The following is a 23706-nucleotide window of genomic DNA, read 5'->3' on the forward strand; positions in this document are numbered from 1 at the left end:
ATCCACAGAAGGACTGTGGTTAGTTCTCCAAGATGTTTTAAGCGACGTAACTGATGAGTTCTTTAGAAACTGCGTGCAAGTGTACCTATATATATATATATATATATATATATATAGATACAGTCCTACCTCAAAGATATAGCAGGTTCGGTTCCAGACCATTGCAATAAAGCAAACATCGCAATAAAGCACGTCACATGAATGTTTTGATTTTCCCAGTGCATATTAAAATTATGTTTACACTATACTCTAGTCTATTAAGTGTGCAATAGCATTATGTCTAAAAAAAACATACCTTAATTAAAAATATACTTTATTGCTAACAATCATTGTAATCTTTTTGCTGGTGGTGTGTGTGTGTGTGTGTATATCTATATATATATATATGTATATATGTGTGTGTGTATACATGTGTATTTATGTATTTGTAGGTGTATATATGTTGGAAAAAGAAAAATGGCGCCGATAGACTTGTATGCCGCAGGGTTGCCACAAACCTTCAATTTGTAAAAAAACGCAGTATCTGCAAAGTGTGATAAAGCAAAGCGCAATAAAACAAGGTACACACACATATATATATATATGGCTGTTTAAGCCGAAACTCGTAAGCCAACAGTGCCACACCACTTCGGTTGCTTTTTGGTGCTGTATGCCTTTTCTGGATGTTAATGATAAGAATAAAATATTGGCTTTTATTGAAACCCAGCGGATCCCTTTGTTTTTTCATATGATTACTTTACCAGCTGATCCACTGTGTACTTCCTGACTGGGGTAGGTGTGATCAGGAGTCTGTGTGATTGGAGGAACCTGTCTGGGAACCAAGGAGGAGCAAAGTGCAGCAGAGGATCCACAAGGACCCCAGCTACGGCTGTTAAGTTTCCGACGCACTCGGAGAGACATGATGCATATGTCCGTGCTTACAAGGTACAATTTATAAAGTCCGGTTTTAATGCTATATGGGCGAGTGGTACCCTAGTAGAATCTCTCGGCACACAGGATGAATGCCAGTTTCTTGCACATAGACACCTTATCCCCCTCTAATACAGCACATGTGCACTTTATTGCAGCACAGAGACACCTTATCGCATGACCGGTACATTCAATGGTAGACTTATTGTAAGTCCGTAAATACGGTCAAATCTTTTACACTTTTTTTTAAAGATACAGTCCTAAGTTTCTGTGATTTGGAGTGTACGTTTGGGTATTAACCCCCCCCCATAAAAACATATTCAAATTGTTTAAAACTGATATTGAATATTCAAGGAATTTGACTAGGAAAGGCACAAAAGTATATATATATATATATATATATATATATATATATATATATATATATATATATATACATATATACATATATATATATATATCCAATCTGTAAAATAAGTGCACAAAGAAGCTTCTCATAGCATAGTCTGTTTATTTAAAACATCATAATAAAACACTTCCAAAAAACCCCTGAGGGTGGGTATTCACGCAGGAGACCTCAATCAATATGAGGTAAGTAGTAAGTGTGTCCACCCCACAGGTGTATTGTAATAATCCACAGCAAAGAAGAGAATATCCCAATCTGTTGTATTTTAGCTGTTAAATTTGTTCCTTCTGAACAGTCCATTACGAGTCACTCTCCTGGTTAATATTCCCCTGGAGTCGTCAAACAATGTTGCGAGAGGATAAAGGAGCGGTACACACCATGGACCAGAAAAAAGCTACAATCTTGTAATAAAGTAGCATGTATCGAGGAACTACGTCCTGCACTGTGGCATAAGGTGGGCGTGTCTTATAGGACACAGTTTCATCTGATCCACATTTTTCGAGAGAGCAGCCTGCCGATTGCATTTCGTCTTGTTGCTACAGGACATTTTGGGGGACATTTTGACTTTTATATCCACTTATGTCACATTGCTTACATGAGTATCTGGTAAATTCTATGAATTGTTATTTTTGTTGTTTTATCGATTCGATTTGTATTTTGCCTCTTTGGGGCTATTACTGAAATTGGAAAGTTGTTTAAAATTGTATGCTCTGTCTAACTAATTAATGTCGAATTATGACAACACTACAATGGTATGGTGCCACCTTCTGGCAGCACTGCACACTGGCTGCCACTCCGATGAGGACATTTCTCTTCACAATCCTGCTCCCTGTTTTCAGTATAATAGTAAGTTCCATTAAGTTTATTGCAAAAGGCAGGTGATTGGAGTGTTCTGAATGCCTAGAAGACCATGATTGACACCAGGTTGGAAGATACGCGTTTTTCCAAAAACAAGTGTATTTCCATTGTAAAAAATGGGTTTAAATGTAACTTGTGTGTCTCTTAAACCACGGTGCAGAATTAAAGCCTAACTCACTGTTTCTGTATCCATAAGGATGTAACTGTGAGTGTTAGATTTAACTAATGTATCTCCATTTAATGTATTGTCAGTTTTCTGCATTTCCAATCTTTCCGATTATGAAGATAAATTCAGTTAAATATTTACTGCATATTTAACTGCAGGTTTATCAATAATGCAGTTAAATTACATTCTTATTTAAATATTCTGTAGTGTTTGGGAGTGCAATTTATTTTCTGCTGAATTACATTTTTTTTCTAAACAAATTGTTACTTAAAAGTAAGTAATAAACTTGTTTATTGAAACAGACCATTTTTTTTTACTGTAGGCAAACATAACAGTAGTAAGAAATACATTTTTTAAGGTAAATAGGGACACATACGTCCCAATACAGAAAAATGGATGTGGGGGATGCAGGCCCCAGTCAAGAGGTCAGGAAGTGAGTTAAGTAACAAAATTACATGAGTCTTAATGTAAGCAATTACAAATCAAATAGGGAAAACAAACAAACATATGGTATAGGTCATGTAATAAATGAAAAAGATACATGTTGATGAGGAGAGATAAGTGGGGAAGGGAGGAGGGGGCAAGGGTAAATTCGGGAAGTATAATGTGAACCTGAGGATGGATACGATTGTCTAGATGAAATGGCAAGTGGGTGAATATGAGTGCTAAGTACCTCATAGAGGCATTGGCAGCCAATAATAATTGAATTTGTCTTGCCAGTCAGCCCAAGCAAGTTCCAAAATGTCAATTTTGTTAAGGGAGTAAAATATTCCTTTTTCCATTAAAAAGAAATAGGCCATGGTATTTAGAATCGTGGACCAAGCTAGGGGTAACTCTGTCTTCCAAACCTTGGTGATACTAGATTTAATTGACGCAAAAAGGTATATACAGAGAAGGCTATGGTGTTTAGGCATAGTGTGGGTGCCTATGTGCAGTAAGGCTGGAGCGGGAGATTTTTGGACTTGAAAACCTAGTTTGGATAGGGTCGGGAAACACGTATTCCAGAGGGGCTTAAATCTGGGGCATGTCCACCAGATGTGGCGTAGGTCACCTGGATGACCACAATTTCTCCAACACAGAGGAGAAGTGTTCTGGTACATTCTGGAATTTCTAGTAGGAACCAGATACCAGTGTGAGATAATTTTATAGTAAGTCTCATTAACCGCAATGCAATGTAGGGTTTTCTATGTAAGTATCAATGTATGTTACCAAGTTTGGGATGGAATTGTAATGTTCAAAAGTGTTTCCAATCTCTGTAGGTGAGGGGCCAGTTGAGGTGAGGAGGAACCATCAAGCAGGTAGTAGTGACCAGACAAATGTGTATGGAGTCTGTCACCCTTGTGCCAGGTGGACTCCCAAGGAGTAAGGTGTCTTTGTAGTGAGGGGTGAAACCCCAAATAGCGAGAAAGTTTTTAATTCACAAAAATTAAAAATTAAAATATATAGGGATAGTGGTCGGGTTATCTAATTGATCTAGTTTAATAAATTGGTCTGGAAAGGATTGAAACCAGAGGTCAGATACCTGTTTTATGCCTAATTGTGCCCATCTGTTATGGTGGGTTTCGGGGAGGCCAGTTAAAAGACCCGCTATTGAGATTATTGGTGAAGGGTGAGGGGATATGAGAGCTCAATGTTTAAGTTGGTCCCAAGTATTAAGGCATTCAAGTATGATGGGGTTAGATATTTCAAGATTTCTACGACAGTGGGTCAGGGTCCAAATTAGGTCTTGGAGATGAATGTGGTAAGGAAGAGAGGCTTGTTCTATTTTCCTCCATTTACTGGAGGATTGAAGAACGCCCCATTGTGAGATGTGGGTAAGCATAGTACCTTTGTGATATTTTGTCACCGAAGGGGAGGCGAGGTCTCCCAGATGCTTGGGGAACTGAAGAGTTTTATGTGCTATCCGGGGGACTTTGTTTTGTCAGATAAATTTGGTGAATTCACTTTGGAACTGCAATAGTAAGTGACTTGGAACTCTGAGGGGAAGGCACCAAAAGAGGTAGGTAAGCCTAGGGAGGAAGGACATTTTTAAAGAAGTTATACGTCCTATCCAAGATATGGATTTGTGATTCCACTTAGGTTTTAATGTCCCGGATCATCTGTGGGATATTATTGGAGATCTTGACCCCTACGTGTGTTATATACGCTTCTGTCCAGTGACAGTTATATGCATCTTTAAGGTACTGTGTGTACATTCTACAGACTAAAATATTTTTTTAAAACAGTGATGTTTATTTGTGGGTCGCACTGTCATTTGATACTTATGTTAAATGCTGCACAATAACAATCAATCGGCTAAATTAAAAGTTTTGCGTTATGGTGCAGTACGGCTATACCACTGAAAAATTGGCCATTGCTCGTGGAATGGCAGGTTTCCCGTATTACAAGTTGCAGTGGCATAGCTATACCGGAAGCGTTTTAGCCTGTATCGCAACAATCCATTCCGCACTCAAAAGATTACGTTTGAGTGTGGGATTTTCCATAGCGCCATATAACAAGTTGTTCGGGCAGGCTATAACGCTAGCGTTTTAGCTTATACCGCCGTGATTCATTCCGGAATCTGAGACCAGTAGTTATGGATTATGCGAAACAAAAATGTTTAAAAAAACTCATAACTAAAATGTTACAAAGTACACTAACACCTATAAACGACCTATTAACCCCTTAAAACACCACCCTGCTGCATCGCAAATACTAGATTAAACTTATTAACCCCTAAACCGCCTCCCTCTCACATCGTCAACACTAAATAAATCTAGTAATCCCTAAACCGCCGCCCCCCACATCGCCAACACTATAATAAAACTATTAACCCCTAAACCGCTGATCCCCCACATCGTTACTAATAAACTAAACCTATTAACCCCTAAACCGCTGGCCCCCCACATCGCAACACACTAAATTAAGCTATTAACCCCTAAACCTAACACCCCCTAACTTTAAATTAAACTTACAATATAACTATCTTTAAATAAGCAAAAACTTACCTGTGAAATAAAAAAGCCTAAGTTTAAACTATAAATTAAACTAACATTACTATTTTAAATAAACGAAAAAGAAAAAACCTAACATTCCAAAATTATAAAATCCTAACACTACGATTCAAATTAAAAAAACTAACATTCCAAAAAATAACAAACACTAACATTCAAAAAAAAATTATAAAAGAAATTATCCAAAATTATAAAAATTACACCTTATCTAATAGCCCTATAAAAATAAAAAGCCCCCCCCAATAAAAACACCCCCTAACCTAACAATAAACTACCAATAGCCCTTAAAAGGGCCTTTTGTAGTGCACTGCCCTAAGTCAAACAGCTGTTTTTCCTAAAAATTACAAAGTCCCCCTAACAGTAACCCCACCAAACCAACCTCCCAAAAAAAAAAAAAAAACTAAGATACCCATTGCCCCATAATGGGCATTTGTATCGGCATTGCCCTTAAAAGGGCATTTAGCTCTTTTACTGCACATCCCTAATCATAAAAAAAATAAAAACACCCCAAAAAACAAAACAAAAAAACTAACACTAAACCCAGAAAATCTACTCACGGTTCCTGAAGTCCAGACATCCATGCGGCGAGAAGTCTTCATCCAGACGGTGACATCTTGATCCACCGCGGGGGCATCTTCTTTCTTAATCCCGGTGGCGCAGAGCTGTGGAGGAGCGGAGCTGTGGAGGCGCGGAGCATCTTTGCCGGCGGCGTGGACATTCAGGGTGGAGGATCCTTTTCATACGGTCACCGTGGTACACTAAAGCTTGAATGCAAGGTTTAAATATGGGGTACCTTGCATGCCAATTGGTTGACATTTTTTAAAAAAAGCCAATAGGATGAGAGTTACTGAAATCCTATTGACTGTTTAAACCCCCCCCCCACAAAATAAAAAAATGTAACACTAAAAAAACCTAAACTCCCCATTGCCCCTTAAGGAACATTTGTATGGGCATTGCCCTTTAAAGGGCATTCAGTTCTTTTACTGCCCTTAAAAGGACAATCCGCTCTTTTACAGCCCATTAAATCCCTAATCTTAAAAATAAAAAAAGAATAAAAATAAAATCCTAAAACTAAGCCCCAAATAGGTACTCCAGGCGGCTCCGTCATCTTCTATCTTCATCCTGTGCGAAGGCAGTGCGGAGCGGAGTGGTCTTTCCTGATGCGCAGATCCGGAACAGCGGTCCTCATCGGCGGTGATCCTCAGCAGCGTGGAGGCTCCTCTTCATCCAATCTCCGGCGTACACTGAAAATTGAATGCAAGGTACCGCATTCAATTTGGGGTAACTTGCATTCCTATTGGCTGAAATTTTTAAATCAGCCAATAGGATTAGAGCTACTGAAATCATATTGGCTTTGGGCTTTTGTAAAAGAGCTGAATGCCCTTTTAATGGCAGTGAAAAAGAGCTAAATGCCCCTTAAAGGGCAATGCCCATACAAATGCCCCTTTTTTTAGAGTTAGATGTTTTATTTTGGGGGGTTGGTTGGGTGATGGGTTTTACTGTTGGCTTTGTATTTTTTTTACATGTATAAAAGCTGTTTAACTAAGGGCTATTTGTAGTTTATTGTAGGCTAGGGTGTGTGTTTATTTTGGGGCTGCTTTTTATTTTTATAGGGCTATTAGATTAGGTGTAATTGGTTTTATTTTTTATAACTTTGTTTTTTATTTTTCGTAATTTAATGTTTATAATTTTTTGTAATTTTAGATTTTTTAATTTGTAGTATTTTTTTATTTGATTAGAATAGTTATGTTAGGTTAATTTATAGTTTAATGTTAGGTTTATTTTTATTTCACAGGTAAGTTTTTATTGATTTAAATATAGTTATATTGTATTTTTAATTTAACGTTAGGGGGGTGTTAGGTTTAGTGGTTAAAAGTTTAATTTACTGTTTTGCTATGTGTGGGGGCGGCGGTTTAGGGGTTAATATGTTTATTTAGTGGCAGTGATGTGGGAGGCCGGAGATTTAGGGATTAATAAGTTTATTTAGTGTCGGCAATGTAGAAGGCTGGAGGTTTAGGGGTTAATAACTTTATTATAGTGTCGGCGATGTTGGGCAGCAGCAGATTAGGGGTTAATAGCTTTATTATAGTGACGGCAATCTCAGGGAGCTATGGAATAGGGGTTAATAACTTTATTATAGTGTCAGCGATGTCGGGGCGGCAGGTTAGGGGTGTTTAGACTTGGGGTTTATGTTAGGGTTTTGTACAATAAGGGTAACAACAAACAATAAATGTTATAGCAAAAAGAAAAAAAAACTGAATTTTTCTTACCTGATAAATTACTTTCTCCAACGGTGTGTCCGGTCCACGGTGTGATCCATTACTTGTGGGAATATTCTCTTCCCCAACAGGAAATGGCAAAGAGCACAGCAAAAGTTGTCCATATAGCCCCTCCTCAGGCTCCGCCCCCCAGTCATTCGACCGACGGTTAGGAGAAAAAAAGGAGAAACTATAGGGTGCCGTGGTGACTGTAGTGTATAGAGAAAGAAATTTTTCAAACCTGATTAAAAAACCAGGGCGGGCCGTGGACCGGACACACCATTGGAGAAAGTAATTTATCAGGTAAGCATAAATTCTGTTTTCTTCAACATTGGTGTGTCCGGTCCACGGTGTCATCCATTACTTGTGGGAACCAATACCAAAGCTTTAGGACACGGATGAAGGGAGGGAGCAAATCAGGTTACCTAAACAGAAGGCACCACGGCTTGCAAAACCTTTCTCCCAAAAACAGCCTCCGAAGAAGCAAAAGTATCAAATTTGGAGAATTTGGCAAAAGTGTGCAGAGAAGACCAAGTCGCTGCCTTACATATCTGATCAACAGAAGCCTCGTTCTTGAAGGCCCATGTGGAAGCCACAGCCCTAGTGGAGTGAGCTGTGATTCGTTCAGGAGGCTGCCGTCCGGCAGTCTCATAAGCCAATCGGATAATGCTTTTCAGCCAGAAAGAAAGAGAGGTAGCAGTAGCTTTTTGTCCTCTCCTCTTACCAGAGTAAACGACAAACAAAGATGAGGTTTGTCTAAAATCCTTAGTTGCTTCTAAATAGAACTTTAAAGCACGAACTACATCTAAATTGTGCAACAAACGTTCCTTCTTTGAAACTTGATTCGGACACAGAGAAGGAACAACTATTTCCTGGTTAATATTCCTGTTGGAAACAACTTTCGGAAGAAAACCAGGCTTAGTACGCAAAACGACCTTATCTGAATGGAACACCAGATAGGGTGGATTAGACTGCAAAGCAGATAATTTAGAAACTCTTCTAGCAGAAGAAATAGCAACCAAAAACAGAACTTTCCAAGATAGTAACTTGATATCTATGGAATGCAAAGGTTCAAACGGAACCCCTTGAAGAACTGAAAGAACTAAATTTAGACTCCAAGGAGGAGTCATGGGTCTGTAAACAGGCTTGATTCTGACCAAAGCCTGTACAAAAGCTTGTACATCTGGCACAGCTGCCAGTCGTTTGTGTAACAAGACAGATAAAGCAGAAATCTGTCCTTTTAGAGAACTCGCTGACAATCCCTTATCCAAACCTTCTTGGAGAAAGGAGAGGATCTTAGGAATTTTAATCTTACTCCAGGAGAATCCCTTGGATTCACACCAACAGATATATTTTTTCCATATTTTATGGTAAATCTTTCTAGTCAAAGGTTTTCTGGCTTGGACCAGAGTATTTATCACTGAATTTGAAAACCCACGCTTGGATAAAATCAAGCGTTCAATTTCCAAGCAGTCAGCTGCAGAGAGACTAGATTTGGATGTTCGAATGGACCTTGTACTAGAAGATCCTGTCTCAAAGGTAGCTTCCATGGTGGAGCCGATGACATATTCACCAGGTCTGCATACCAAGTCCTGCGTGGCCACGCAGGAGCTATCAGAATCACCGAGGCCTTCTCCTGTTTGATCCTGGCTACGAGCCTGGGAAGGAGAGGGAACGGTGGAAACACATAAGCTAGGTTGAACGACCAAGGCGCCACTAATGCATCCACTAGAGTCGCATTGGGATCCCTGGATCTGGACCCGTAGCAAGGAACCTTGAAGTTCTGACGAGACGCCATCAGATCCATGTCTGGAATGCCCCATAATTGAGTCAACTGGGCAAATACCTCCGGGTGGAGTTCCCACTCCCCCGGATGGAAAGTCTGACGACTCAGATAATCCGCCTCCCAGTTGTCTACCCCTGGGATGTGAATTGCAGATAGATGGCAGGAGTGATCCTCCGCCCATTTGATGATCTTGGAGACCTCTCTTATCGCCAAGGAACTCTTTGTTCCTCCCTGATGGTTGATGTAAGCTACAGTCGTCATGTTGTTTGACTGGAATCTTATGAATCCGGCCTTCGCTAGTTGAGGCCAAGCCCGGAGAGCATTGAATATCGCTCTCAGTTCCAGGATGTTTATCGGGAGAAGAGACTCTTCCCGAGACCATAGACCCTGAGCTTTCAGGGAATCCCAGACCACGCCCCAGCCTAATAGACTGGCGTCGGTCGTGACAATGACCCACTCTGGTCTGCGGAAACTCATTCCCTGAGACAGGTGATCCTGGGTCAACCACCAACGGAGTGAGTCTCTGGTCATCTGGTCTACTTGAATCTTTGGAGACAAGTCTGCATAGTCCCCATTCCACTGATTGAGCATGCACAGTTGTAATGGTCTTAGATGAATTCGAGCAAAAGGAACTATGTCCATTGCTGCAACCATCAACCCTACTACTTCCATGCACTGAGCTATGGAAGGCTGCAAAATAGAGTGAAGAACTTGACAAGCGTTTAGAAGCTTTGATTTTCTGACTTCTGTCAGGAAGATCTTCATTTCTAAAGAATCTATTATTGTTCCCAAAAAGGGAACTCTTGTTGACGGAGACAGGGAACTCTTTTCTACGTTCACCTTCCACCCGTGAGATCTGAGAAAGGCTAGAACATTGTCTGTATGAGCCTTTACCTTGGAAAGAGACGACGCTTGAATTAGAAGGTCGTCTAGATAAGGTGCCACTGCAATGCCCCTCGGTCTTAGAACCGCCAGAAGGGACCCTAGCACCTTTGTGAAAATTCTGGGAGCAGTGGCTAAACCGAATGGAAGAGCCACAAACTGATAATGTTTGTCCAGAAAGGCGAACCTTAGGAACTGATGATGATCTTTGTGGATAGGAATATGTAGGTATGCATCTTTTAAATCCACGGTAGTCATATATTGACCCTCCTGGATTGTAGGTAAAATGGTTTCCATTTTGAACGATGGAACTCTTGAGAAATTTGTTTAGAATTTTCAAATCCAGAATTGGTCTGAAAGTTCCCTCTTTTTTGGGAACTACAAACAGGTTTGAGTAAAACCCCTGACCTTGTTCCACAGCTGGAACTGAGTGTATCACTCCCATCTTTAACAGGTCTTCTACACAATGTAAGAATGCCTGTCTCTTTATTTGGTTTGAAGATAAGTGAGACATGTGGAACCTTCCCCTTGGGGGTAGTTCCTTGAATTCTAGAAGATAACCCTGAGAGACTATTTCTAGTGCCCAGGGATCCGGAACATCTCTTGCCCAAGCCTGAGCAAAGAGAGAGAGTCTGCCCCCTACTAGATCCGGTCCCGGATCGGGGGCTACCCCTTCATGCTGTCTTGGTAGCAGCAGCAGGCTTCTTGGCCTGTTTACCCTTGTTCCAGCCTTGCATTGGTTTCCAAGCTGGTTTAGTCTGGGAAGCGTTACCCTCTTGTCTAGAGCCTGCAGAGTTAGAAGCCGGTCCGTTCCTGAAATTGCAAAAGGAACGAAAATTGGACTTATTCTTAGCCTTGAAAGGCCTATCCTGTGGGAGGGCATGGCCCTTTCCCCCAGTGATGTCTGAAATAATTTCTTTCAATTCCGGCCCAAAAATGGTCTTACCTTTGAAAGGGATATTAAGCAATTTTGTCTTGGAAGATACATCCGCCGACCAAGACTTTAGCCAGAGTGCTCTGCGCGCCACAATTGCAAACCCTGAATTTTTCGCCGCTAATCTCGCTAATTGGAAAGCGGCATCTAAAATAAAGGAATTAGCTAACTTAAGTGCGTGAATTCTGTCCATGACTTCCTCATATGGAGTCTCCATGTTAAGCGACTTTTCTAGTTCATCGAACCAGAAACACGCCGCCGTAGTGACAGGAATAATGCACGAAATTGGTTGGAGGAGGTAACCTTGCTGCACAAAAATCTTTTTAAGCAAACCCTCCAATTTTTTATCCATAGGATCTTTGAAAGCACAATTGTCCTCAATGGGGATAGTCGTAAGCTTAGCTAGGGTAGAAACTGCCCCTTCAACCTTAGGGACTGTCTGCCATGTGTCCTTCCTTGGGTCGACCATGGGGAACAATTTCTTAAATATAGGAGGTGGGACAAAGGGTATGCCTGGTCTCTCCCACTCCTTATTCACTATGTCCGCCACCCTTTTAGGGATCGGGAAGGCATCAGGGTGCACCGGGACCTCTAAGAATTTGTCCATCTTGCACAATTTTTCTGGAATGACCAAAGAGTCACAATCATCCAGAGTAGATAGCACCTCCTTAAGTAATGCGCAGAGATGTTCTAACTTAAATTTAAATGTCACAATGTCAGGTTCTGCCTGTTGAGAAATTCTTCCTGAATCTGAAAGTTCTCCCTCCGACAAACCCTCCCTCACTGCCACTTCTGACTGGTGTGATGGTATGACAGATAAACTATCGCCAGCGCCTTCTTGCTCCACTGTATTTAAAACTGAGCAATCACGCTTTCTCTGAAATGCTGGCATTTTGGATAAAATATTAACTATGGAATTATCCATTACTGCCGTTAATTGTTGCATAGTAACAAGCATTGGCGCGCTAGATGTACTAGGGGACACAGAAGGAGAGGATGATGAACTATCCCCACTACCTTCATTTGAGGAATCATCTTGGGCAACCTTATTAAATGTGACAGTACTGTCCTTACTTTGTCTGGACGCTATGGCACAATTATCACATATATTTGAAGGGGGGACCACCTTGGCCTCCATACATACAGAACATGTTCTATCTGAAGGTACAGACATGTTAGACAGGCTTAAACAGGCTAATAATGCAAAAAAAACGTTTTAAAACAAAACCGTTACAGTCTCTTTAAATGTTAAACAGAGCACACTTTATTTCTGAATGTGTGAAAAAGTATGAAAGAAATATCCGATCTTTACCAAATTTTCACCACAGTGTCTAATTGCCTTAAAAGTAAGCTTTTAACCCCTTAAATGAGGAAACCGGAGCCGTTTAATCAAATAACAATTTTTAACCCCACTACAGTCCCAGCCACAGCGTTTGCTGCGACTTCACCTGTCCTTAGGAGTTATACGATACCAAATTAAGCCTTCCAGGAACGTTTTCAATGATCACCAGACCCTCTAACATGCAGCTGCATGCACTGCATCCAAAAGAAACTGTGCAATTATGGCGCGAAAATGAGGCTCTGCGTACTATAGTGAAAGGCCCTTCCTGACTGGAAATGTGTCTAAACAACTGCCTGGCGCCTAAAAACGTTCCCCCACAATAAAAGTTTTATAAATCACCTCTAGATTTCATAAAAAACAGAATTTATGTTTACCTGATAAATTACTTTCTCCAACGGTGTGTCCGGTCCACGGCGTCATCCTTACTTGTGGGATATTCTCTTCCCCAACAGGAAATGGCAAAGAGCCCAGCAAAGCTGGTCACATGATCCCTCCTAGGCTCCGCCTACCCCAGTCATTCGACCTACGTTAAGGAGGAATATTTGCATAGGAGAAACCATATGATACCGTGGTGACTGTAGTTAAAGAAAATAAATTATCAGACCTGATTAAAAAACCAGGGCGGGCCGTGGACCGGACACACCCTTGGAGAAAGTAATTTATCAGGTAAACATAAATTCTGTTTTCTCCAACATAGGTGTGTCCGGTCCACGGCGTCATCCTTACTTGTGGGAACCAATACCAAAGCTTTAGGACACGGATGATGGGAGGGAGCAAATCAGGTCACCTAGATGGAAGGCACCACGGCTTGCAAAACCTTTCTCCCAAAAATAGCCTCATAAGAAGCAAAAGTATCAAACTTGTAAAATTTGGTAAAAGTGTGCAGTGAAGACCAAGTCGCTGCCCTACATATCTGATCAACAGAAGCCTCGTTCTTGAAGGCCCATGTGGAAGCCACAGCCCTAGTGGAATGAGCTGTGATTCTTTCGGGAGGCTGCCGTCCGGCAGTCTCGTAAGCCAATCTGATGATGCTTTTAATCCAAAAAGAGAGAGAGGTAGAAGTTGCTTTTTGACCTCTCCTTTTACCGGAATAAACAACAAACAAGGAAGATGTTTGTCTAAAATCCTTTGTAGCATCTAAATAGAATTTTAGAGCGCGAACAACATCCAAATTGTGCAACAAACGTTCCTTCTTCGAAACTGGTTTCGGACACAGAGAAGGTACGATAATCTCCTGGTTAATGTTTTTGTTAGAAACAACTTTTGGAAGAAAACCAGGTTTAGTACGTAAAACCACCTTATCTGCATGGAACACCAGATAAGGAGGAGAACACTGCAGAGCAGATAATTCTGAAACTCTTCTAGCAGAAGAAATTGCAACCAAAAACAAAACTTTCCAAGATAATAACTTAATATCAACGGAATGTAAGGGTTCAAACGGAACCCCCTGAAGAACTGAAAGAACTAAGTTGAGACTCCAAGGAGGAGTCAAAGGTTTGTAAACAGGCTTGATTCTAACCAGAGCCTGAACAAAGGCTTGAACATCTGGCACAGCTGCCAGCTTTTTGTGAAGTAACACAGACAAGGCAGAAATCTGTCCCTTCAGGGAACTTGCAGATAATCCTTTTTCCAATCCTTCTTGAAGGAAGGATAGAATCTTAGGAATCTTAACCTTGTCCCAAGGGAATCCTTTAGATTCACACCAACAGATATATTTTTTCCAAATTTTGTGGTAAATCTTTCTAGTTACAGGCTTTCTGGCCTGAACAAGAGTATCGATAACAGAATCTGAGAACCCTCGCTTCGATAAGATCAAGCGTTCAATCTCCAAGCAGTCAGCTGGAGTGAGACCAGATTCGGATGTTCGAACGGACCTTGAACAAGAAGGTCTCGTCTCAAAGGTAGCTTCCATGGTGGAGCCGATGACATATTCACCAGATCTGCATACCAAGTCCTGCGTGGCCACGCAGGAGCTATCAAGATCACCGACGCCCTTTCCTGATTGATCCTGGCTACCAGCCTGGGGATGAGAGGAAACGGCGGGAATACATAAGCTAGTTTGAAGGTCCAAGGTGCTACTAGTGCATCCACTAGAGCCGCCTTGGGATCCCTGGATCTGGACCCGTAGCAAGGAACTTTGAAGTTCTGACGAGAGGCCATCAGATCCATGTCTGGAATGCCCCACAGTTGAGTGACTTGGGCAAAGATTTCCGGATGGAGTTCCCACTCCCCCGGATGCAATGTCTGACGACTCAGAAAATCCGCTTCCCAATTTTCCACTCCTGGGATGTGGATAGCAGACAGGTGGCAGGAGTGAGACTCCGCCCATAGAATGATTTTGGTCACTTCTTCCATCGCCAGGGAACTCCTTGTTCCCCCCTGATGGTTGATGTACGCAACAGTCGTCATGTTGTCTGATTGAAACCGTATGAACTTGGCCCTCGCTAGCTGAGGCCAAGCCTTGAGAGCATTGAATATCGCTCTCAGTTCCAGAATATTTATCGGTAGAAGAGATTCTTCCCGAGACCAAAGACCCTGAGCTTTCAGGGATCCCCAGACCGCGCCCCAGCCCATCAGACTGGCGTCGGTCGTGACAATGACCCACTCTGGTCTGCGGAAGGTCATCCCTTGTGACAGGTTGTCCAGGGACAGCCACCAACGGAGTGAGTCTCTGGTCCTCTGATTTACTTGTATCCTCGGAGACAAGTTTGTATAGTCCCCATTCCACTGACTGAGCATGCACAGTTGTAATGGTCTTAGATGAATGCGCGCAAAAGGAACTATGTCCATTGCCGCTACCATCAAACCTATCACTTCCATGCACTGCGCTATGGAAGGAAGAGGAACGGAATGAAGTATCCGACAAGAGTCTAGAAGTTTTGTTTTTCTGGCCTCTGTCAGAAAAATCCTCATTTCTAAGGAGTCTATTATTGTTCCCAAGAAGGGAACCCTTGTTGATGGAGATAGAGAACTCTTTTCCACGTTCACTTTCCATCCGTGAGATCTGAGAAAGGCCAGGACGATGTCCGTGTGAGCCTTTGCTTGAGGAAGGGACGACGCTTGAATCAGAATGTCGTCCAAGTAAGGTACTACAGCAATGCCCCTTGGTCTTAGCACAGCTAGAAGGGACCCTAGTACCTTTGTGAAAATCCTTGGAGCAGTGGCTAATCCGAAAGGAAGCGCCACGAACTGGTAATGCTTGTCCAGGAATGCGAACCTTAGGAACCGATGATGTTCCTTGTGGATAGGAATATGTAGATACGCATCCTTTAAATCCACCGTGGTCATGAATTGACCTTCCTGGATGGAAGGAAGAATTGTTCGAATGGTTTCCATTTTGAACGATGGAACCTTGAGAAACTTGTTTAAGATCTTGAGATCTAAGATTGGTCTGAACGTTCCCTCTTTTTTGGGAACTATGAACAGATTGGAGTAGAACCCCATCCCTTGTTCTCCTAATGGAACAGGATGAATCACTCCCATTTTTAACAGGTCTTCTACACAACGTAAGAATGCCTGTCTTTTTATGTGGTCTGAAGACAACTGAGACCTGTGGAACCTCCCCCTTGGGGGAAGCCCCTTGAATTCCAGAAGATAACCTTGGGAGACTATTTCTAGCGCCCAAGGATCCAGAACATCTCTTGCCCAAGCCTGAGCGAAGAGAGAGAGTCTGCCCCCCACCAGATCCGGTCCCGGATCGGGGGCCAACATTTCATGCTGTCTTGGTAGCAGTGGCAGGTTTCTTGGCCTGCTTTCCCTTGTTCCAGCCTTGCATTGGTCTCCAAGCTGGCTTGGCTTGAGAAGTATTACCCTCTTGCTTAGAGGACGTAGCACTTTGGGCTGGTCCGTTTCTACGAAAGGGACGAAAATTAGGTTTATTTTTTACCTTGAAAGGCCGATCCTGAGGAAGGGCGTGGCCCTTACCCCCAGTGATATCAGAGATAATCTCTTTCAAGTCAGGGCCAAACAGCGTTTTCCCCTTGAAAGGAATGTTAAGTAGCTTGTTCTTGGAAGACGCATCAGCTGACCAAGATTTCAACCAAAGCGCTCTGCGCGCCACAATAGCAAACCCAGAATTCTTAGCCGCTAACCTAGCCAATTGCAAAGTGGCGTCTAGGGTGAAAGAATTAGCCAATTTGAGAGCATTGATTCTGTCCATAATCTCCTCATAAGGAGGAGAATCACTATCGACCGCCTTTACCAGCTCATCGAACCAGAAACACGCGGCTGTAGCGACAGGGACAATGCATGAAATTGGTTGTAGAAGGTAACCCTGCTGAACAAACATCTTTTTAAGTAAACCTTCTAATTTTTTATCCATAGGATCTTTGAAAGCACAACTATCTTCTATGGGTATAGTGGTGCGTTTGTTTAAAGTGGAAACCGCTCCCTCGACCTTGGGGACTGTCTGCCATAAGTCCTTTCTGGGGTCGACCATAGGAAACAATTTTTTAAATATGGGGGGAGGGACGAAAGGAATACCGGGCCTTTCCCATTCTTTATTTACAATGTCCGCCCCCCGCTTGGGTATAGGAAAAGCTTCTGGGAGCCCCGGGACCTCTAGGAACTTGTCCATTTTACATAGTTTCTCTGGGATGACCAACTTGTCACAATCATCCAGAGTGGATAATACCTCCTTAAGCAGAATGCGGAGATGTTCCAACTTAAATTTAAACGTAATCACATCAGGTTCAGCTTGTTGAGAAATGTTCCCTGAATCAGTAATTTCTCCCTCAGACAAAACCTCCCTGGCCCCATCAGACTGGTTTAGGGGCCCTTCAGAACCATTATTATCAGCGTCGTCATGCTCTTCAGTATCTAAAACAGAGCAGTCGCGCTTACGCTGATAAGTGTGCATTTTGGCTAAAATGTTTTTGACAGAATTATCCATTACAGCCGTTAATTGTTGCATAGTAAGGAGTATTGGCGCGCTAGATGTACTAGGGGCCTCCTGAGTGGGCAAGACTCGTGTAGACGAAGGAGGGAATGATGCAGTACCATGCTTACTCCCCTCACTTGAGGAATCATCTTGGGCATCATTGTCATTGTCACATAAATCACATTTATTTAAATGAGAAGGAACTCTGGCTTCCCCACATTCAGAACACAGTCTATCTGGTAGTTCAGACATGTTAAACAGGCATAAACTTGATAACAAAGTACAAAAAACGTTTTAAAATAAAACCGTTACTGTCACTTTAAATTTTAAACTGAACACACTTTATTACTGCAATTGCGAAAAAATATGAAGGAATTGTTCAAAATTCACCAAAATTTCACCACAGTGTCTTAAAGCCTTAAAAGTATTGCACACCAAATTTGGAAGCTTTAACCCTTAAAATAACGGAACCGGAGCCGTTTTTAACTTTAACCCCTTTACAGTCCCTGGTATCTGCTTTGCTGAGACCCAACCAAGCCCAAAGGGGAATACGATACCAAATGACGCCTTCAGAAAGTCTTTTCTATGTATCAGAGCTCCTCACACATGCGACTGCATGACATGCCTCTCAAAAACAAGTGCGCAACACCGGCGCGAAAATGAGGCTCTGCCTATGATTTGGGAAAGCCCCTAAGAATAAGGTGTCTAAAACAGTGCCTGCCGATATAATCTTATCAAAATACCCAGATCAAATGATTCCTCAAGGCTAAATATGTGTTAATAATGAATCGATTTAGCCCAGAAAAAGTCTACAGTCTTAATAAGCCCTTGTGAAGCCCTTATTTACTATCTTAATAAACATGGCTTACCGGATCCCATAGGGAAAATGACAGCTTCCAGCATTACATCGTCTTGTTAGAATGTGTCATACCTCAAGCAGCAAGAGACTGCTCACTGTTCCCCCAACTGAAGTTAATTCCTCTCAACAGTCCTGTGTGGAACAGCCATGGATTTTAGTAACGGTTGCTAAAATCATTTTCCTCATACAAACAGAAATCTTCATCTCTTTTCTGTTTCTGAGTAAATAGTACATACCAGCACTATTTTAAAATAACAAACTCTTGATTGAATAATAAAAACTACAGTTAAACACTAAAAAACTCTAAGCCATCTCCGTGGAGATGTTGCCTGTACAACGGCAAAGAGAATGACTGGGGTAGGCGGAGCCTAGGAGGGATCATGTGACCAGCTTTGCTGGGCTCTTTGCCATTTCCTGTTGGGGAAGAGAATATCCCACAAGTAAGGATGACGCCGTGGACCGGACACACCTATGTTGGAGAAAACATAAATAAAGCAATCGATTTAGCCCATAAGAGTGTCAACCAGTGTATAGCCCATAATAAGCCTTCATTCTGTTAAGAGTCTAAGAAAATGGCTTACCGATCCCCAAGAGGGAAAATGACAGTCTTCTAGCATTACACAGTCTTGTTAGAAAATGGACTAGTCATACCTTGAGCAGAAAAGTCTGCTAACTGTTCCCCCCAACTGAAGTTCTCTAGGCTCAACAGTCCTGCGTGGGGACAGCAATTGATTTTAGTTACTGCTGCTAAAATCATACTCCTCTTTTAAACAGAACTCTTCATCCCTTTCTGTTTTAGAGTAAATAGTACAAACCGGCACTATTTTAAAATAACAAACTCTTGATAGCAGATTAAAAAAACTACAATTAAACACCACATACTCTTCACCATCTCCGTGGAGATGCTACTTGTTCAAAGCGGCAAAGAGAATGACTGGGGGGCGGAGCCTGAGGAGGGGCTATATGGACAGCTTTTGCTGTGCTCTTTGCCATTTCCTGTTGGGGAAGAGAATATTCCCACAAGTAATGGATGACGCCGTGGACCGGACACACCAATGTTGGAGAAAAGAAATGACAGCATGTTCATAAGACACAGTACAAAGATAGACACAAAGGCCCTATGATGGCTAAAGTATAAGCATCTGAAACCTCAGTTTTATAATTTTTCAAATAGCTTTCATGTGAGACTAATTATCTGGTCTCCTGTGGACCCTTGGATGTAATAAACACTGGTTAAATAATTTAGTCTTATATTATGGGCGAGAGATTCGAAGAGCCCAGATGGGTCTCAGATAAAGTAAAGTGTACTCTCACGTAAAGCGGAATATATCAGCGGGTAAGCACCGCTTGGGGATATTATAGTTTGGATAATGATAAATATGGTCCAAATGGGACCTGGCCATACATAAGGGAGACAAAGGATACATGAAGGATAAGGAGGGATACCCCTCCTAGCAGAGCTTATGATATTGTGAGTTTGAAACGTACATGATTGCTCATAAACACAGACTCAGCGAAGTTCAGCAGTGAAGGATATGGACTAAGTTTTGGGGAACATAGATAAAAACATACTCCCTAAAATCTTGGAAATTATGCAAGATTCCGAATACTAGCTGTAAATTAGGGACAAGAACCCACCTACCAAGTGAATGCTGATAGTATTGTGATGTTGCAGGTACCCTACTAAATTAGAGGGTAGTAAACCAGGTGCAGGACATATTAAACTTTGAGCAATTATTGCACTTACAAAGCTGTGCGGTATGTACATCATCTCAGCTCTCCACCAAGATGGAAGTGGAATTCTATGGATGAGGTTACCTTTAAGCAATGTCTCCCTTCAGGAAATAAAAGGTGCAGCAAATATGTGTTGTGGAGTGTACCTGGGGTGGACAGATACCCCGAACCAGTGCTAATAAGGCAGAAATATCCCCTAAAGTAGTGGAGGTCATGGGACTGGTGAGAGTCAGGGTCCTCATATGTGAAATATGTGTAAGGGGGATAGGAGAGGGGAAGTCTGATGGCATATTCTGTGTAAAGAAATTCTGAGGGCTTGTACCCTCTCTCAGTTTGTGGTATATGTATTAGAAAGGTACCTCTGCCCAATCCCTTAACTAACATCAACAGTTCTCACAATGGGGCGATATAGTTCTTATCAATTGTCCTTAAGGGGTTACTGTGCTATGTATAACTTTCAACTAGGGGGAGGGCTTTACTCATACTGCTTAAAGTGGAGCCACAATAGTGTGCTCTGTCAACAGGGTGGTTATATACATGAGGCAAGAGCTAGTGAAAAACAATATATATAACTTCAGTAATGAAACAAATAGGTCAAACGAGCGATAAGTTATGCTAAACATGAGAAGTAGTTTAGGAGTACAGTTGATAATAAAGGCTACTTTACAACTGGCGTTAGAGGAGTCTTAACCTATGCCACTCTGGGAGATAGATTCCTGAGAGTCCGTTCGTTTCTGCATAGTATTTATCGCAAATGCAAGCAACGGGGTCTTTAGGGTGAGCAGTGTCACAGGTAATGTTGAGATGGGTGCCTCTTTAACAACTATGCCCAGAAGCAGCCTTACAGAACTGGAGACATAAGATGGTGCTGCGGTGTATTGTGCTGTAGCCAGAGTGACGTGTTCTTTGAGTCCCGAGTGATCAGAAGCAGCCAGAGGTAAAGGCCGTAAATGGCAAGGAATGTCTGAATCACTCTCGGGGGGTCCGACCGCAACTTTCTGAAGTGCCTCCTTAAGAATCTCCCCGGCTGCCATCCTAAAAGACTGTGTGAGCATGGCTGCGGAAACCAGAGTGATACCTGCAGTTTGTAGCGTGTGGGCTTGCTCCCGCTGGTTGTCTGCAGACTTCACTTCAGTGTCTTGGCTATTTTTATGGTGCGCTGAAGCTGAAAAACATGTCACTGACAAATCCAACCCCTGCATACTTGACACTTGTGTTTCACTCCCCTTCATTGTTTCCAAGATATAAACGTGTAAGGGTAATGTTAGTGGAGCGTTCTGTGGATCCTGTAGCTGGGCGCTAGGAAGCGTGGGTCGCTCTTGTTCTGTCTCATTAAACACAAGGTCCTCTGGCTCATTCCCTTCCAGCGTTGTAATTAAATCAGCCATATTGTGGCGTATTTTTTGTTCAAGCTCAAACAAGATGTAGCGTAGTGATTTGTGTAGATTTATTTATTTAATGCAGGTGGTTGCATATTTTTTTTTTTTTTTTAAGGCTTCGGGTTTGCCTATTCTGCATTCAGATGGATTCTTTCACCACCCTGCCATTTTCGGTGGATTCTTTCACCACCCATTTTTTTTGGCTGCCTCGAGCAGCCAACATTCCTTTGAGGATGTGTGCGCAACTGGCGTCACCGACGGATGCATTACAAACGTGAAATAGTATAGATATACAGTACTGTATATATATATATGTGTGTGTGTGTATATATATATATATATACACATTTGTATTTATGTATCTATAGGTGCATAAATTTATATACATACATATATACACATAGAAACACATATACAGACACACACACACATATTTAAACAAAAAATGGGAATGAAAAATATGTGTAACTATCTCCGGGTTTAGCGCAGTTGGTCTAATGCGTGTCATATTAGCTCGCGAATGATAAGTGTTAGTTTTTTTAAACTTGTGCTCTATTAAAATCTACAGAGAGAAGTAAAGATGGTAGCGGTATTCATATCCTGAAGTTAGCTCTCACTTTTAACTTGTAATATGCACGCTAAACCGCCCGCATTAAAAGTTTACTTTGAACACAGTTAGAACGAGAGTGAAAAAATCAGATAGGTGCACTTATAATCTGGCCCTTAGTTTTTAAAGGACTGGTTATGTGTCCATTTAAATTATTAAGATCTTATCTAAATACCTTAATATTATGCATAACATGATGCTAAGGTGTTGCATAATATTTAAGGTTACAATCTAAATGCGTCATTGTATATTAATTGTGATCCCTTCCAATGATTTGGGAATCAGGTAGTTCAGACACCATGTAGCATTATTAGAATAGGACTTTTACTGAACTATTATTTTCTGTGGAGCAGAAATAAATTAAGATGTGATATAATTAGCCATGTGTTTTTTGTTATCACTGTAAATATAGATTTTTGAGCCACAGGAAAGTGAGATACATTAAAGGATTAGGAAGGCCTGATCCTCTAAGAAATGCACTGTGACAAATACAGATGCTATCTAAAGACATGCTACGATTAACTTGATCTTTCTAAATGCTAGTATGTCTGTGTTACTGTATGATAACAGTTAAAGGGACATTCAACACTTAGTGTAACAGGTTTTAATATTGTAAATTAAGAAACGGAGGTCCGCCTACACTATACCCCTCCTCCCTTGCCGCCTTGCTTCTGTCCTAATCAGCGGCGCTAACTACTCTAATACCCGGTCAATATGGATGCCGAACTCCCCCCACTATTACGTAGCTGCCTTCTTCTTAAACTGATAAGCAAATCAGAATCCAGTCCTCGGACTGAAATTGCACGCGCGTGTGGGGGGAGTGGGGGGAGTTCGGCATCCATATTGACCGGGTATTAGAGTAGTTAGCGCCGCTGATTAGGACAGAAGCAAGGCGGCAAGGGAGGAGGGGTATAGTGTAGGCGGACCTCCGTTTCTTAATTTACAATATTAAAACCTGTTACACTAAGTGTTGAATGTCCCTTTAATAACCAGGATTTTCCACTGCAACCGAAAAAAAACACAACAAAAACAAAACAAATGAAAACTGAAAAAAAAAAAAAAATAATAATGAAAAACTGAAAAAGGTAGTTTCTTTGCTAATACTTGATATCAAAGAGAATCTCTTTAAAGGCTTAAAGGGTCATAATGGTTGAAAAATGCACTACAATTTGTTTGTTAGCTTATGTAATTTTAAGACTAGTGATCCAGCACATATACAGTATGGCCCATATTTATCAAGCTCCGAACGGAGCTTGAAGGGCCGTGTTTCTGGCGAGTCTTCAGACTCGCCAGAAACACAAGTTATGAAGCAGCGGTCTAAAGACCGCTGCTCCATAGCCCTGTCCGCCTGCTCTGAGCAGGCGGACAGGAATCGCCGGAAATCAACCCGATCGAGTACGATCGGGTTGATTGACACCCCCCTGCTGGTGGCCGATTGGCCGTGAGTCAGCAGGGGGCGGCGTTCCACCAGCAGCTCTTGTGAGCTGCTGGTACAATGTTAAAGGGACAGTCTAGGCCAAAATAAACTTTCATTATTCAGATAGAGCATGCAATTTTAAACAATTTTCCAATTTAATTTTATCACCAATTTTGCTTTGTTCTCTTGGTATTCTTAGTTGAAAGCTTAACCTAGGAGGTTCATATGCTAATTTATTAGACCTTGAAGCCCACCTCTATCAGATTGCATTTTAACAGTTTTTCACCACTAGAGGGT

General features: G+C 41.7%; 1 protein-coding gene across 3 annotated transcripts in view; it reads right to left on the reverse strand.

Moving 5' to 3' along the window:
- The window catches only part of ZEB1 (zinc finger E-box binding homeobox 1), a 288560-nt gene that overhangs the window by 18416 nt on the left and 246438 nt on the right, over positions 1 to 23706 (reverse strand). The gene's annotated exons all lie outside the window — the stretch shown is intronic.

Source organism: Bombina bombina, chromosome 5, assembly GCF_027579735.1.
Source record: "Bombina bombina isolate aBomBom1 chromosome 5, aBomBom1.pri, whole genome shotgun sequence".
Taxonomy (NCBI): Eukaryota; Metazoa; Chordata; class Amphibia; order Anura; family Bombinatoridae; genus Bombina; species Bombina bombina.